Genomic DNA, 5885 nt, shown 5'->3' on the forward strand with positions numbered 1-5885 from the left:
ATAATTATATTAAATTAATATTTATTTATTTTATTTTATTATTTAATCTGTTTTAGGTACTATCTTCAAAACCTAATTTCAAAGCCAAATGTTCCCAAACTTTTAAGCCCATATATTATTAGAAAAAACCTTTTAACAACTAAACCTTAACATATGTCCTCCCACTTTGTTATTTCTTTCACCTCAGCCGCACCACTTCTGTCGCTGTTGTTTCTTTTTCCTTTCTCCGTCCTCCATCTTCATTATTCACTCCCTCTTCCCTCTTCTTTTTTCTTTTTTTTTCTCCCCAGCTGGATCTTTACTCTCTCCCTCTTCCACGACAAATCATGTCTTTCTCTCTCCCCCCCCAAATCCTCTGTTGTGTCTTTTGATCTCTCTCTCTCTTCTTCCGGGCCAGCCAAGAATCCATACTTGCCGGCAGTCACAACAACTCTTCTGAGTCCAACTTTCAGATGGGTAAGAGATATTTTGTTTGAAATTTGAACCCAAGATCTGTGTGATTATGTGAATGAATTTTGTAAATTTCTCTGAGATTTGTATCTTTGTAAGTTTCTGAATGAATTTTGTGATGGTTTTGTTGAAATAAGATAGGGGTTGGACAAAAAGGAATTCTATATAGCTTTGGTTTTCTATTTGTAGGTAATTGCATGCAAAATTGAAATGTTTGAAAGAATTAGTTGAGATGAATGAAATGGCAATTTCGATATATGCATGATGAATCACGTGAATGGTTCCCTCAAGCAGGTTGGCTAGTGCTAATTGATCAATTATATTTGAACGAACTGAATTCGAAGGGATTTTTTTTTTTTTTTTGCTATTGAAGAAGAAGAAAAAAAAAAAAAACTGAACCCAAAAAAATATGAACCGAAAAAAATTGAAAAACCGAACCGTTTTGAACCGAACTCAGCCCTAGTAGCTTTTCTATTTTCGTTAACAGCATTTATAAAAAACACTTTTTATTTATTTTATCAAACACATTTGATGATCTAGATTTTTTTAATAGCTGTTTTTTTTAAAGGTACTACAATCTCAAACCAGTCATTCTTCTCTCTTGTCTCACTCATCCCGAGACCATTTTCATGAGTTTTTAGAGTTTAAAGCTCTGATTAGGGTGGAAACTTTTAGGAGTTGTGTTAAGAAGAGGAAAATTGAATGCAAGGGTCCTGTTTTTTTAGATGTGCCAACTAGGTGGAATTCCACCTATTTGATGTTAACGAACGCTTTGAAATTTGAAAAAGCTTTTGTGAGAATGAGAGATGATAAGATTGTATACTTATCATGGTTTGGTGAAGATTTGACAGGAGAAGAAGAACGGGTGGGTGGACCTTCCAATGGTAAAAACATGTATGGGCCACCAAATATGGAAGATTGGAGCAATGCCGCTATCTTTGTCAAATTTTTGAAAGTGTTCTATCAAATGACGTTGCAGATGAGTGTTACTTTACATTCGGCTTGTCATAGTACTTTTTCTGATTTGCTTGCAATTGGCTAAGAAATAGTTGATTTGTTCGTCGAAGAAGATAAGTTATTAACTTAAACACACACAAGCTTGATATTGTATGAAATGACACTAAGCATAAATGTAAAATTTGATTAGTATTGGGGTGATCTTGTTAAAGTGAATCATTTTCTATTTGTGGGACTTGTACTTGATCCAAGATATAAACTGGGCTATGTGCCACATATTTTGAAGCGTCGCTGGTGTAGTATTGATGAAGCCATAGCTAAGAGTATGAGAGGCCCGGCCACCTTCCCCCGGATGAGGTAAAAAGCCTAATCTTCAAACTATATGATGAATATGTTCCTTCTTCCAACCAAGTGGTTCTAGTGCTAATAGTTGTTCTAATACTACTAGTACTACAACTACTATTGGTGGTGCTGATCCAAAACAACATGGAAGGGGGAAAAACAAGCAGAAATAGACGAAAGTTGGATAAAAAAAGTTGAAGCAAGTAAAGTCGTGCTCTCGGAGCATGAGTTTGATAGGTACTTGTTAGATCGCAATGAAAAAGTGGAAGTGGGTCAAGATTTTGATATTTTAAATTGGTGGAAATTGAATGGTGTTAAATACCCACTGTTAGCACTAATTGCAAAGGAAGTTCTTGCAATTCTGGTCTCAACGGTAGCTTCAGAATCTGCCTTTAGCACGGGAGGGAGGATTATGAACTCATATCGTTCTTCATTGACTCCTTTAATGGTAGAGGTTAATTTATACTCAAAATTGGTTGATGTTAGATAACATCTCAATTTTAGACGACGAGACAATCTTGGAAGATATGGAGTTTTATGAAGCACTTGAAAAATGGATGAGTATTTATTTTTCATTTCTTTGTTTTTGTTTTTTCTCTTGTTTTGTTGCATGCTTACTTTCTTATTTTTTAATGAGTTCTTGATTTTTATATGTTCTAGAAAAAAGGAATGGTGGCCCATCTAGCATTAGGGATTTAGCAAATATTCAATCCTAACTTATCACCTTTTACTACTGATGATATGTATGTATCTTTAGTTTTTTAGCATCTTCCTTACTAATTTGAATTGTAAGCTTGTTGTATGATGTATGTATTTTTCTTGCTAAGTTACAACCCGTCCATAATTTTATTTTATTTATAAAAAAAAATGTGAAACGATCAAAATGCCCTTAGAGGTATGCGTCGACTTTCATTGATTTACTCGTCAAGACACGTATGACATATTAATTAGTATATTCTAACAACACTCATTAATATGACCGACTGATCATAAACGTAGCGAAAATTAGAACTAGAAGAAAGATTTTACGAAACACGTATAAATCATTTTATTTAAGGTAGTGGAAAAGATAATAGCGCTAGTTATAAAATATTAGTGATGGAATAAAAATAAATAAAATAAATAAATATAAAGAAATAAAAGAGAAGATGGGAGAACTCTCGAGAAATGGGAGACGTCGGTGGAGAAGAAAGAAAAAAAAAAGGAAGGATGATGGGGAAGGGGGATTCTTGTTGTTGTGCCTTGGCCGTTCGTCAGTGCGGAAGTGAGATTTAGATTGTCTCACCAAACTACAGACCCACAGTTGAACAGTTTAAATTACAAGAAATAAATACACTGAGAAATTTACGAGGTTCGGCAAAAATCTGCCTACGTCCTCCAAGAGATATTGCCCTTCACTATGAGAATAACTAGTACAAGATACACTTGAGTTAAATCAACATAACCCAAACTCCAATCCCTTGTATCCTTACAGAATTTTACTAAAAGCCTCGCTCTCCCCAAGAGTTTCTCACTCTCACTCTATATTTTCTCTCATTTGTGTTCTCCTTCGGATGCTCTCTCAATGCATTTCTAAATGCACAAATATTGCATCTAGTTATAGGCATACACTAGCAACTATACCAACAAACAAGACCAAAAAGTCTTAAGTTCACATGACATAATTATCACCTAGCCTACCTAGCATGCATCAAAGTCTATACCTAGTCTATAAAGTACAACTTTTCTCCATTTGTCATTTAATGCATATAAAATAAAACATGCACAATTGTGTGCAAGCAACCACAAAGTCAAGTCTTGCTTCCAACTTTGCTTGTGGTAGTCACCATGTCTTCTCTTGAAACAAGACATCCATGCCACAACCGAAAGCCAAACACAAAGTGGCTACTGCCATTTCCCTGTAGCACTCAGAAAGTTACACTATCAAAATTGTTGCTAACTCATAAGTATATGAGTCAAACACAACATTGTTGCTGTGGATGTTGAGATCAGCGGGAACGCCCCCATGCTTCAGGTTTGAGTTGTATTCATCTCTATAAAATACTAACTTGTGTAAAATATAGAAATAGATATCTAGCACTTCAACGATAGAGACCAGTATTTCCAAGAATTTTACTCACTTAATCTCCCTTGCTTTCTCCTTGTTATTTGGCTGATGTGAGACGAAAACTAGCTCTGGGTTTCTCACTTTTTATTGGGGTTGTTTACAGCAGTTGATGATCCTTCCATTATTGTAAGTATTTCCCAAGAAACTTCTGGGTATAATTGTGTGTGTGTGTATAGCATTGACATACATGCTTCAATCAAACAGAACCCTCATCACACATAAATATATATTGCTTTGTTTATAAATTTGATGTGTTTTAAGCTCTGCACTTTGTATAACCTTTTATGAAAGGCTAAATTGATTCAGTGGATGTAAGAATCTGTCAAGTATGTGTGATAAGAGGATTAGTCACTTGAATTACATAGAGTCAGTTTTTTTCTTTATTCTAAAATGCATATTCTAATTAAACGAAAAGAGCTGGGCAACTAGTGACCCAAATTATGTTATATAATGAATTGACAATGATTTATTTTGAATGAATGCTTTTATTCAACATGATGTGAAATTAAATTTCTTACTAGTTGGGAAATGATGTTGGTACACTAAGATTTATAGTTATAGACGGAAAGCATAAGATTTAGGTCCATGTAATAAGTAGAGACTCTGTCTTCCTAGGTAAAGACCCCTAAGAAAGTTAGTACGCATGGGTATACCGGTGGCCTTATTTCAAGGTAGTGGCCATGACCTTTTATTAGAGCTTATAGATACGACATTAAGGCCTAACCAAGATGTTTAGAACCAAGATTGAGAAACGTTGAGAAAGGATTTCGTAAATAAAATAACGTGTAATCAACCTGAGTTTTTAGAATAACTATGAAATCTTCTATTGAGGCGAGTTAGCAGCATAGGTATGGATTTATTTCTTAAGGTGAACTACGAATAGCTTGATCGTTATTTAGAGTACGTAGGCAGTCTAACGAGGAAGTTAGATGTAGCCATAAAGCATACAAAAAATTACTACGAAATTGGGACTTGAGTTGTGCTTTGTTCATAGCCTGAAGGCAAAGTAAATTAGATATACAGGTATTTGGTGGCGTCACGTGTTGATCCTGGATGTATGTTGGGATCTAGACGTGACAACTTTTAGTGGTATCAGAGCTTAGGTTAATAACTCGAACCATCTCATGATTATCGATTCTTATAAACACCTAGTCTTGTGATTTTTTCTGGATCAGTGTCCACTCATGTCAATCTTCATGGGTAAGTTTTCAAGACTCTTCTGTTGCCAAATACTTAGATTTCATTATAAATGAATCAGTCTTTGTGGAATTATAGTATGATGGGTGGCTAGCCAATTAATATTCTTTCTTGTAATGATATACTTGACTTGTTTGAAACCCATTTGATATTATAACTCCTCATATATATTGGAAAGGATAAATATTCATATATGCTTTTGACGAATTGACATGTGTGCATATATCTGTATTCATATGCTTTAATTTGTACTATTATTTGGATGAAAAATATATATAAGACTTTGGCTGTTTACTGGATTTTAGTTATGTGTACATGTACAAGGTTTTGAACATCACAAGGCTAAAGCAGTAATGGAAATTCTCGTTACTTTCAATTTTTTTTGTATGTGTTGATCAAATATCATGTCCTTGGGTTTGGGTTCAAAGGTCAATTCTTGCTAATAGTTGAGTATAATATAGATAGAGTTAGAACCATGATTTCTGAATTGTTTGGAAGTGTTCTGAAGTTGTAATTTCAATAAAATGAGTTTGGGTTCTAAAATTGCAGATTTTTTTTTTTTTTTTTGCAGGAAAAAAAACTATTACAATTAGCTTACTATAGCTCCTGATTTCCCGGTCCTTGTGATTTCTTTTTGGTCCAATATTATGTATTTGGAGACTAGGCATGCCCATGATTAAATCCATCTGATTTCACTCATTTCCGTTGAGTTTTGATTGATAAAAATCATGTCCAAAGTTGAGTCACAGAGCTGCCAGATAGCAGCAAGTTCTGCATTTCCAGTTTTGGATCCCCATTTTATACCTGGCATAAGTAAATTAGACATACAGGT

General features: G+C 34.4%; 1 long non-coding RNA gene across 1 annotated transcript; it reads left to right on the forward strand.

Moving 5' to 3' along the window:
* The first annotated feature begins 110 nt into the window (after window positions 1-110).
* Window positions 111-1623, forward strand: LOC114821164 (uncharacterized). The gene is made up of 2 exons (XR_003768575.2): window positions 111-456; window positions 1302-1623. It is a non-coding gene; the product is annotated as an uncharacterized lncRNA (long non-coding RNA).
* Window positions 1624-5885: the final 4262 nt, after the last annotated feature.

The sequence above is a fragment of the Malus domestica genome, chromosome 14 (assembly GCF_042453785.1).
Source record: "Malus domestica chromosome 14, GDT2T_hap1".
NCBI lineage: Eukaryota > Viridiplantae > Streptophyta > Magnoliopsida > Rosales > Rosaceae > Malus > Malus domestica.